The 12,667-nt window shown below is 37.2% G+C and overlaps 1 long non-coding RNA gene across 1 annotated transcript; it reads left to right on the top strand.

The window, feature by feature from the left end:
• Nucleotides 1-2,053: 2,053 nt before the first annotated feature.
• LOC130932954 (uncharacterized) lies at nucleotides 2,054-11,992 on the top strand. The gene is made up of 4 exons (XR_009067568.1): nucleotides 2,054-2,200; nucleotides 2,298-2,352; nucleotides 2,440-2,578; nucleotides 11,826-11,992. It is a non-coding gene; the product is annotated as an uncharacterized LOC130932954 (long non-coding RNA).
• Nucleotides 11,993-12,667: the final 675 nt, after the last annotated feature.

Raw genomic sequence — 12,667 nt, forward strand, 5'->3', positions numbered from 1 at the left:
AAAATAACGTTGTTGTTGGGCCAACCTTGGGGAGCTCTTAACCACCAGAAAAACTTCGGGAAAGAATCAAGCAAGAGAATATAAGATGAGATGACACCACATCCAACTCAAAACCTTAAGGTGTCAAGTTAATGGGTCTCTCATCTTATAAACTCCTCACTCTTCCTTGTTTTCTTTGATGTGGGACTAATTTCAACACTCTTCACACTTGCAACACTAACAATCTTTCCCTCAAGTGTGAGCCTCCACATCAAGCATCAACTCCCCTTTAGCTCCTCCACCACATATGAGTATTCGTCCATCACACCGCCACAAAACACCGCGGGACACGCCGCCCGGACTACCTTTACCTGGAAATTTCTCTTACTGCAAATTTTCAATCAACATCTTCACAGACCAGAATGATGAACAAGATGATAGGAACACGCAGTTTAAATTTCAAGTCGATCCAACGGTGAAAAACTGAGAAACTGTCATTTGAAATTTACTGCTTTGGGTAAAAATGGGAATTCTGTTTCTCCTCTTTTTCTCTTTGGTGACTACTCTCTCTCTCTCTCTCTCTCTCTCTCTCTCTCTCTCTCTCTCTCTCTCTCTCTCTCTCTCTCTCTCTCTCTCTCTCTCTCTCTCTCTCTCTCTCTCTCTCTCTCTCTCTCAAAAGACCTCCAAAATCTGAATTAGGATTGTGACACTAGGGTGCAAGAAAACACTTTCAAAAAGTTGGACTTGAGCCTTACAAAGGAGAAAAAAAACCCATTAGTTGTCATGTAATTGCAGCAGAAATTAAGATGGTTATATTAAATGAACCTTCACTACATGCTTTTTTTTTCTTTTTTCTTTTTGAGTAGTTATGAGCAAGGATTTGAAAAATCATTTTGCTGTGCTTAGACTGATGGTTCATTTAATAATAAGAAATCAAGAATGATATAATATAATTATTCAAAAAAAAAAATAAAAAAATAATCCAATAATAAAAAATCATGATAAAAAATTTACCATCATTTTCTCTGTTTTAGTACAGTTATTTATAAAAATAAATGATGCCATGTGACTTATATTTTTTTATTCTTTTTGCAAATTGAATAATTAAAAATATATTTAATATATAAAAAATTATGTTCATATACTTATCTCATTTATCTCACTTTTATTATCATGTACTTATATTTATGTAATTTATTTTATTCAATAGTTATTATTTGTTACAGTTACATTCATATTTTTTTTTGTCTTAAAGTGATCGGTATTTCTATACTTAACTCCAATATTTTATACCAAATATTTTATTCTATGAATTTTATTTTTTAAGTTCTATTACTTTTCATATATATTTTTCTTTTTATTTAGTCACTTTGTTATATTTTTGTTATCAATAAAGATTACAATGTCTTCTTTTTTGGCCTGTAATTTATCCAGTAAAAATTAAAGCACTAATTTTATACTTATAATAATAATCTTATCAACTAATTTTTTAATAATATTCTCTCCCATAAAATACTTTATCATATCTTAAAAAATTTTAAGATAACTACCAATAATAAAATTATTATATACTATTTAATAATCCTAATTTTAATTAAATGAAACATGAGAGGTTGAAAACTTGAAATTCTGTTATCAAACAACCTAGGTTAATAAATAATAAAGCAACTTTGTCTTTATCTCTTAATTTTTTTATGGTCTTTAAGTTTCAAAGGAGAAACCTAGTAAAATTAAATTTAATTCAGCAGTTGTTAGACCGGAATTAAATCCAAAATTTTTGAAATTTCCGCATACTAGAAACATGATGTGTAAACCACGCTAAAATCGGTAAATAATTAGTCAATAAATCAAATTTTAATTAGAAAAATTAAATATGCAAAACTAATATCAAAATAGAATAGAACTCGTCAAAATAAGAAATTCGACACTAATTTCAAAAAATTCGGCTCAAAATTGGACCGAACAGACCGAACTGGTCGAACTAGACCCAAACCGGACCCATGGGCTCAACCGTTCCATTTAAATGAAATGAGCACAGCTCATTCTTCTTCTTCTTCAAAGAAAAAACGTGCAGCATGCAAAAAGGAAAGGGGGAAGAGGGTTCCAAACCCTTGGCATAGCTTCAATCCTCTGTAACTTTAAATCCGGAGCTCCGATTGATGAGCCGTTTGCGGCCACGCGTTCGTCTCGGAGTCCTCTTCAATTATATTCAAAGAAAAAGGTATGTCTTTCTCTGATTCGTGCCCAGAATTCTGTTTCACCTTTATATACGAAATTGGCTTGAGCTTTGAGTGATTTTGACGATTTTGGTGATTTAGGTGCAATCTAACATTGGATAATTGTTGGATTATACTCCAATCATCAATGGGTAAGGTGAGGAGACTATAGCTCTATCTAATTTCTGAATTTAGGTAAATCATATTGAGTTGGGTATACATATATGTTGTATATTTGTTTTAGGGAGCGTGTTTGTTAGTGGAAATTGATGTTGTGGACATTGGAGGCCTTGGATTGGTGTCAAGTCTTGGTGATCTTATGAATTGAGGAGCTGTGAGTATGGCTTAAGGGTTGCTTTGGATAATAAATAAAAGCGGCCAAGGTATGGTTTAGATTTCGCGCGTTTAACATTTAAGGTGTTGTGAAAACTTAGGCTAGAAGAACCATAGGATAAGTTGAATTGATTACGTGCATTTAATGATTAGCCTTGTGAAGTGTTGATATATATATTAATGAAAGGTTGTTTATATATATGATATATGTTGATATGTGTTTGTGAGTTGTTGAAGTAAAGAGTATGTATTCTTGGGATTGAGCTAGTATTGGGAGTTATGAGCAAGATTTGTTATTGTGGAACATGTGTGTTCTTGAGTTTATTAATGATGGGATGATGTTGAGGTTGGTATACGTTAATGGAATATGTTGATATTGGTATATGCTAATAGAATCTGGTTGATGTATGTTAATAAAAGGTAGATATATGTGTTGAGGGGTTGGTATGTGTTGATATAAATTGGTGGATTATGGCTTGTTGAATTAGTTAAAGACAGTATGGAAGTGGTTGTTAATGAATTGACGTTGGATATGCTAATAACATACAGGTTTTATAGGTAAGGATTATGAAAGTGGTGAAAATGAGGTTTGGAGGTTGTTTGGTAAAAAGTGATTTTTGGTGATCTTTGAAAGTCCATAACTTGCTCCTTAAATATTGAATGGAAATGTGGTTTGTTTAATTGAAAGATAGTTTTACAAGCTTTTAAACGATATCAATTTTTTGAAAAATAGAATTTTGTAGAGAAAGTTATGGACGATGGAAAATTGGTGCATGAAACTGTGTTGCAGGTTGGTAAAATCTGGTTGCAGAATGCTTCTGGACATTCTGCCCATTTTTTTCAAAACATGCCCACTTGTGCGTGCGCGTGGCTCACGTGTACGCGTGGCGTGGAGTTTTGGAAACGTCTGCGCGAGGGGTGTGCGTACGCATGTGTGCATATCCACGCGTACGCATGACTCACGCGTACGCGTGACTTGATGTACACCCACGCGTGCGCGTGGCTTGTGCGTACGCGTGGCTTGCGCGTACGCGTGGATGCTGCCTGCTGCAGAAATCGGTTTTGATTGTTTTAAACCAATTTTTCCACTTCTAAACCTCCATTTTCTTCCCTATGAGGCTTAAGGTATGGTACTAAGACCAGTAGCTAGCTGAAGCTAGGAAAATAAGATAACTTGAGAGTGAAGTAAGAGGTAAAATAAGGAGTTTTATAAGAAGATGAGAATGTTAAAGGAAGTTTAATGCCATGGCTTGATAAATGATGATATAGTGATTATAAATATGAAATGGCTTATGAATGATGATATTTGAGATACGAGTTCCCTGGGTAAGAGCCGTGGCTCGCCACCACGTACTCCAGGTTGAATCTTGATACTCTGTTGACCCTACGTCGTAAAGGTGACCGGGCACGTATAAATTCTCGGGTATGGATAGCCCCCATTAAGTGATTATATGATAAATGAATGTGAATTCTATGCATAGACTCTTGGGGATGCGCGACGGGGGACAGTCTAAGGTTTTCGGACTTGTCGGGTTGGCTGGATAACTGACTGATGGCCCCCATCAGCCATAAGACAGGTATGCATCATGTGCATTTGTTTGTTTTGATTGCTATGCATTACCTGAGTTTGCCTAACTGTATGTATACATCTTGCTACCTGTTATACTCGCTACTTGCACTATTTGCCTGTTACTTGTGTGTGAATTTGTCTGGTTGCTTGTATTTGCTGAATTATGGATGACGGAGGGATGGAGTAAAGGTGAAACTGTTTGAAGTTAGGTTAGGTTTAAATTGAGTGAGTTAGGCAGGTTTAGAATACCTACCCCTATTTCTGGCTTCTGTTTAGAAATTAAGTTTTACAACGGTATGACGGAGTTCTAGGATTGCCTCTGGCATTTCCAGGACCTTATTTATTATACGCGTGGCACATTTACCATGCTGAGAACCTCCGGTTCTCATTTCATACTGTGTTATCTTTTTCAGATGCAGGTCGAGAAGCTCCTCGCTAGGCGTCTGGATCTTCAAGCGGAGTAGTCCCTGGGATATTTTGGTTTATTAGATTATGTATATATGTACTTAGTTACTTAGCTTTCTCTCCAAGAAACTGGTTATTTTGTTCCTCATAGAGGTTTTAGGAGAATTAGGACTTTATTTCAGTATTTTGGGTATTTTGGGATATATATATATATATATATATATATATGCTACGGCCAGCTTTGGCTTCGCAGGCTGAGTCAGGAGCTAGCTATGATGTTTCCCTTGGATTTCCTTTATTCTCTTATTTACCTTTATCTCTTCCTTCTAGGTTTCTTAACACGCAAGTAATTCGATTCCTCAAGCGTTGCGCTTTTCTTTTTGCGAATTTGTTTTACCCATTTTTCAAGGCTCCTAATTGAGTATCTTTTTCCTTATTACTATGTATATATATTTTTACTTTTAGAAGTCGTAATACCATACTATCTCAGTCTTATGACTTAAGCATAAGATTAAGTATAGTAGGGTGTTACATTATGGTATCATAGCAGTTCGTTCCTATAGAGCCTGAGAACAGACTGAATATGCTATTGTGCGTTTTCTGTGTATGTGTCTATGTGCTATTAGAATATCTAACTGATATGTGTACCATACATGTTTGTGAGCATGTATTTGGGACTCTTAAGCACTAAACTTGATATATTGATACTGATCACCTTAATATCAATTGTTTGGTGTGAACAGGGACCAAATGTCGACTCGCGGATCCGAGCGAGGTAACTGGAAGGAAAATCCTAGGACCGAACCAATGCGAGGACCCCGAGATGGAACCTCGGGTGCTGGTACGAGCAACATAGGTCGATACTATAGATACATGACTCTTACTGATTTCCTCAAGAGTGGTCCACCCCGGTTTAATGGAAACGCTAATGCGCTAGAGGCTGATCAGTGGTTTCGAGAGGCGGAGAGATTCTTATACACTCAGCACATACCAGAAGTACAGTCGGTGGAAATAGTGACTTACATGTTGGAGAGAGATGCTCAGAAATAGTGGTAGGAGTTATATCATACCTTGCAGATGGAGTTAACAGATATTCCTTGGAGTAGATTCAAGACGGAATTTTACGAAAAGTATTTCTTATATGTAATTTGCATTGCAAAGGAGTTGGAGTTAATGCAATTGAAGCAAGAGAATATGTTTGTTACTGACTATACCCGTGAATTCGACAACCTATGTCACCTCTCAAGAGTTTGTCAAGGAAATCCAGCCGACTATGAAGTGTGGAAGTGTGTTCAGTATGAGAAAGGGCTTAGAAGAGACATCTTCAACTGTGTGAGTCCGCAAAGGTTAACGGATTTTCCTGAATTGGTTATGAAAAGTCAATTCGCAGAACGTTACTCCCTGAAGTCAGCAATGTTACAGGAAGGCTATGGAGAGACTACTCCAGATGAGCCGCATAGAGCCAGACTAGGCGTATGTTACAAGTGCGGGAAGCCGGGGCATATAGCTCGAGATTGTCCACACAGGATACGCCGGGATGCAGCCGAATCCGATTCTTAGACCTGAGGTAACCATATACTAGCAGTAGAGTTCTTAGTTACCTTGCATATCATTAACATGTAATATCCATTGGTGAAGCATGACAAGTTTTGATGATTGTGGAGTCCGAGCCGATGGTTAGTCGAAGATTATAGTTGTCGAGATGGAGCGATACTTAGCTAACTTAGAGGAGTGACTGGGTTCTTGAAGGATAAGAATTAGAATGATGTAGTGGAAGCATGGTGGATTATGCCTAAGGAGTTGGAACTGTTGAGAGCTATGCGGAGTTACCGTTTGAAATCTAGTGACATTAAGACTTCGAGAAAGATGAATAGAGCGAATTCAACCTTTAGTTGCTAATTAATTAAGAGATGAGTCAAGGTAAGACCAAACCCTACACGAGAGAGTTCTCGAGACCCTTCTTGAAGATGTGCCCGAATTCCTACTCTAGAGAGAGAGAGAACGTGAGTTGCGACAAACCTGGTGCCCAAAAGCTGGATCAGCGTTGATTGCAGTGAAGACATGATTATAACCAGTGAAACTTAGGACCGAGTAGAAGGGAGTACTGGAAGGGATAATCTAAGTGTTTCTTTGCGAGAGCACGCTAACTAATCTCCACGACTTAATCTAATCTTTCTCTTATAGCTTACATTGAAAGCTCTATCTTGAATCTTTTCCTGTAAGAGCCCAATTAATCATTCTTCCGATTTTGTTCTTCACTCGTATAAACCTTGTCTCTTTTGAATTAAACCTGGACTCATCCTAACATAATAATATAATCTTTAAATCCTGGAGACCTGTGGTGCGTGGAGTTGTTCTCTTGTGGAAACTCGTGTTCTTTTAAAAGCCAGCTAGAACCTATTTAATTCGATATGCCTTATTCATCCTATTTAAGCTTTAATTCGAACTTCTTCTCTGAGATGCAATTAGGTTTCTCTTTTTGTGTATTCCATCAGTTCTGTACAACTCTGGTTAACTGTATGCAAGACTTTCGTTTGAATTCTCGTGAACACCGTTCATGTTACTCGTTCGTCCTTTGAACATAATATCTCTTCAAAAAATTAACTTGTATTGGATCTTGCAATGCGCATGACTCTTAGATGCAACTATTAGAGTATCCATCCTTTAAAGCAAGGCTTTTGAACACGGAAGTGAATCAGCGATATTCCTAGAAAATCTAGAGCCTTAATCCTCGCCAATCGTATCGCTCATGACTAAATAGATGCAATGAGATGCACCTAGGTTCCTTTCCTTGTGCATTCCATCATTTTGGTATAATCCTGATTAACCATATACAAGATTTTCTTTTTGATTTATTACGAACACCATTGTATTGCTCATTCATTTTTTTTTAAGTTTAATGTCCTTTTGAAATTAACTCTGGCAAATATTGGTATCACGTATAGATTATAGCTGCAACTGTTGAGATGTTGATTCCTAAAGAGCAAGACTTTTGGACACGAAAGATGAAGCATGTAAGCGTGCGCCGTCAAAAAGAGTTTTGGAGCTTTAAATTCTCGTCGACCACAAAGCCTATGATTAGGTTACCGCACTAGAAATACACCGGTTATAGGGAAACTCGAATATGAAGAGAGCTTTCAAACTCCAAGAGAAGGATTAACCCCAATTCCAGTAATCAAGATACTCGAACATATTTAACAACTCGGAATTAGTGCGATATATTACCAGAGGAGTTTAGGATAGTGTAAATACAACATCGTGAAATGGTAACGGACGCCCTGAGTGAAAAGTTTCTGGAGAAATGCTCGGATATAAATTTCGGAGGAAGGAAGGCTAAGTAAGTTAGAACTTTAATTTGTATATCAAAGGTATAACTAAAGGAGTCAAACTAAATCTATTGCGGTCTTAAAATGTAGCAAGGACGAAATGCAAGAAACGTAAGAAGACAGTAAAGATCTGCCAAGGATGTTGAGGTCTGTTAAACAAAAGGGAACTAAGAAGAGATTTTATATGCCTAATACCGAAATAGAGATCGTAGAGTCAAGAACTTAAGGAGTGCAAAATTGGTAATAAGGAGCTACTAAGAGTACTGAAGCTGGTTAAATCAAGAAGATGCCAAAAGAGGGTTATATGTCGGAATTAGAAGTTGAAATAAGGAGCTGTTGCCCGAAACTTACAAGTGAGGATTATCGAATTTACCTTGAGACTTCTAAAACATACCATGAATCCAAGAAGATATTTTGAGCAGTTAGAAGCGAAGAACGAAGTGGAGATCCATGTGATTACAAGTTTGACGTATGAGAAAGAAATGAGAGACCACCAGAAGCCGTTCAAAATGCCACAACCGTCGAAGGTTCTACATTAAAGGTAAAAGGGAATAGCTATCAATTTTGCAATAGATTGCCAAGGTCTAGGACAAAAAGTGATCCTGTTAGGAACTCGTGGATCAAGTGATCAGGTCCGTTTTGCCCATCGGAGCAAACTACTTATTAGGAATATCAACAAGACTATACATCAGGGAGAAGGTGAGACTCTCTAGTACGCTAAACACCCTTGAATCAATTGGAAACTGGAACATCAAACGTCTTAGTTCCTAAATTTGACAGCCGAGACAACGGAGGAAGAATTATGCAAATCTGAGTTAGAATTCTCACTATGAAAGCCGATAAGAGAGTTAGGCGGATCTAAGAAGAAGACTTCTCAAGTTGGAAGGAAGAGGATACCTGTTTCTGAAGATTACTTCAACGAACTAGAATCGAATGATCAATAAAAAAACTAAAAAGCTAAATTCCCGTTACATCGGACCAGTGGCGTATAGGATCGCTTTACCACCACCTCGTTCGAACCTGCATGACGTGTTTCACGTATCGCAGCTTCGTAAATACAATTTTGTTCCTAGTTATGTCCTAGAGCCGAAATCAGTCCAAGTGAGGAAAGATCTAACGCTTCCAGTAACTCCGGTTAATATTGATGATACCAGCATTAAGAGTTTACGCGGGAAAGAGGTTTCTTTGGTAAAAGTAACTCGGAGTCGGGCTGGTATTGAAGAACATACCTGGGAGCTTGAGTCAGAGATGCGAAGGAACTACCCACGCCTCTTTTTAGGTAACTCACTCTGAATTTTGAGGACAAAATTCCTAATTAGGTGGGTAGGATGTAAACCCCGCTAAATTTGGTAAATAATTAGTCAATAAATCGAATTTTAATTGGTAAAATTAAATATGCAAAACTAATATCAAAATAGGATAGAACTCGTCAAAACAAGAATTTTGACACTAATTTCAAAGAATTCGGCTCAAAATTGGGCCGAACGGGCCGAACTGGTCGAACCAGACCCAAACTGGGACCATGGGCTCAACCGTTCCATTTAAATGAAATGAGCTCAGCTCATTCTTCTTCTTCTTCAAATAAGAAACGTGCAACATGCAAAAAGGAAAGGGGGAAGAGGGTTCCAAACCCTTGGCATAGCTTCAATCCTCCGTAACTTTCAATCCAGAACTCCAATTGACGAGTCGTTTGCGGCCACGCATTCATCTCAGACTCCTCTTCAATTCTATCCAAAGAAAAAGGTATGTCTTTCTCTGATTCGTGCCTAGAATTCTGTTTCACCTTTATGTGCGAAATTGGCTTGAGCTTTGAGTGATTTTGACAATTTTGGTGATTTAGGTGCAATCTAACATTGGATAATTGTTGGATTATACTCCAATCATCAATGGGTAAGGTGAGGAGACTATAGCTCTATCTAATTTCTGAATTTAGGTAAATCATATTGAGTTGGGTATACATATATGTTGTATATTTGTTTTAGGGAGCGTGTTTGTTAGTGGAAATTGATGTTGTGGAGATTGGAGGCCTTGGATTGGTGTCAAGTCTTGGTGATTTTATGAATTGAGGAGCTGTGAGTATGGCTTAAGGGTTGCTTTGGACAATAAATAAAAGCGGCCAAGGTATGGTTTAGGTTTCGCGCGTTTAGCATTTAAGGTGTTGTGAAAACTTAGGCTAGAAGAACCATAGGATAAGTTGAATTGATTACGTGCATTTAATGATTAGCCTTGTGAAGTGTTGATATATATATTAATGAAAGGTTGTTTATATATATGATATATGTTGATATGTGTTTGTGAGTTGTTGAAGTAAAGAGTATGTATTCTTGGGATTGAGCTAGTATTGGGAGTTATGAGCAAGATTTGTTATTGTGGAACATGTGTGCTTTTGAGTTTATTAATGATGGGATGATGTTGAGGTTGGTATATGTTAATGGAATATGTTGATGTTGGTATATGCTAATAGAATCTGGTTGATGTATGCTAATAAAAGGTAGATATATCTGTTGAGGGGTTGGTATGTGTTGATATAAATTGGTGGATTATGGCTTGTTGAATTAGCTAAAGGCAGTATGGAAGTGGTTGTTAATGAATTGAGGTTGGATATGCTAATAACATGCATGCTTTATAGGCAAGGATTATAAAAGTGGTGAAAATGAGGTTTGGAGGTTGTTTGGTAAAAAGTGATTTTTGGTGAACTTTGAAAGTCCATAACTTGCTCCTTAAATATTGAATGGAAATGTGGTTTGTTTTAATTGAAAGATAGTTTTACAAGCTTTTAAACGATATCAATTTTGTGAAAATTAGAATTTTGTAGAGAAAGTTATGGACGATGGAAAATTGGTGCATGAAACTGTGTTGCAGGTTGGTAAAATCTGGTTGCAGAATGCTTTTGGGTATTCTGCCCATTTTTTTCAAAACACGCCAACTCGCGCGTGCGCATGGCTCACGCGTACGCGTGACGTGGAGTTTTGGCAACGTCTGCGCGAGGGGCGTGCGTACGCGTGACTTGATGTACACCCACGCGTGCGCGTAACTTGCGCGTACGCGTGGATGCTGCCTGCTGCAGAAATCGGTTTTGATTGTTTTAAACCAATTTTCCCACTTCTAAACCTCCATTTTCTTCCCTATGAGGCTTAAGGTATGGTACTAAGACCAGTAGCTAGCTGAAGCTAGGAAAATAAGATAACTTGAGAGTGAAATAAGAGGTAAAATAAGGAGTTTTATAAGAAGATGAGAATGTTAAAGGAAGTTTAATGCCATGGCTTGATAAATGATGATATAATGATTATAAATATGAAATGGCTTATGAATGATGATATTTGAGATACGAGTTCCCTGGGTAAGAGCCGTGGCTCGCCACCACGTACTCCAGGTTGAATCTCGATACTCTGTTGACCCTACGTCGTAAAGGTGACCGGGCACGTATAAATTCTCGGGTATAGATAGCCCCCATTAAGTGATTATATGATAAATGAATGTGAATTCTATGCATAGACTCTTGGGGATGCGCGACGGGGGACAGTCTAAGGTTTTCGGACTTGTCGGGTTGGCTGGATAACCGACTGATGGCCCCCATCAGCCATAGGACAGGTATGCATCATGTGCATTTGTTTGTTTTTATTGCTATGCATTACCTGAGTTTGCCTAACTGTATGTATACATCTTGCTACATGTTATACTCGCTACTTGCACTATCTGTCTATTACTTGTGCGTGAATTTGTCTGGTTGCTTGTATTTGCTGAATTATAGATGACGGAGGGATGGAGTAAGGGTGAAATGGTTTGAAGTTAGGTTAGGTTTAAATTGAGTGAGTTAGGTAGGTTTAGAACACCTACCCTTATTTCTGGCTTCTGTTTAGAAATTAAGTTTTACACCAGTATGGCGGAGTTCTAGGATTGCCTCTGGCATTTCAGGACCTTATTTATTATACGCGTGGCACCTTTACCATGCTGAGAACCTCCGGTTCTCATTCCATACTGTGTTGTCTTTTTCAGATGCAGATCGAGAGGCTCCTCGCTAGGCGTTTGGATCTTCAAGCGGAGTAGTCCCTGGGATGTTTTGGTTTATCAGATTATGTATATATGTACTTAGTTACTTAGCTTGCTCTCCAAGAAACTGGTTATTTTGTTCCTCATAGAGGTTTCAGGAGAATTAGGACTTTATTTCAGTATTTTGGGTATTTTGGGATATCTGGGTATGTATGTATATATATATATGCTACGGCCAGCCTTGGCTTCGCAGGCTGAGTCAGGAGCTAGCTATGATGTTTCCCTTGGATTTCCTTTATTCTCTTATTTACCTTTATCTCTTCCTTCTAGGTTTCTTAACACGCAAGTAATTCGATTCCTCGAGCGTTGCGCTTTTCTTTTTGCGAATTTGTTTTACCCGTTTTTCAAGGCTCCTAATTGAGTATCTTTTTCCTTATTACTATGTATATATTTTTACTTTTAAAAGTTGTAATACCATACTATCTCAGACTTATAATTTAAGCATAAGATTAAGTATAGTAGGGTGTTACATGATTATTATTAAATGTTATCACTACAATTATTATTTGATTCAGCAGCTAATCAAACAATTAATAAATAAGAGTGTGAATCAATTAGTCATGTTAATATATATCTATTAATACACTAATAAAATATAGTAAAGAAAACTAATAAATATAATAAGAGAAACACAAAAGATGTAATACAAAATATTGTTAATGTTTGTATATATTATATATTGGTAAGATTAATAGACAAGGCATAACATACATATAAAGCCTAGAAAGTCTAATCACTTCAATATTAAGAAAGAAAGAGAAAAAAAATTCATCATGACCAGCTGACCA

The sequence above is a fragment of the Arachis stenosperma genome, chromosome 6 (assembly GCF_014773155.1).
Source record: "Arachis stenosperma cultivar V10309 chromosome 6, arast.V10309.gnm1.PFL2, whole genome shotgun sequence".
Lineage (NCBI taxonomy): Eukaryota > Viridiplantae > Streptophyta > Magnoliopsida > Fabales > Fabaceae > Arachis > Arachis stenosperma.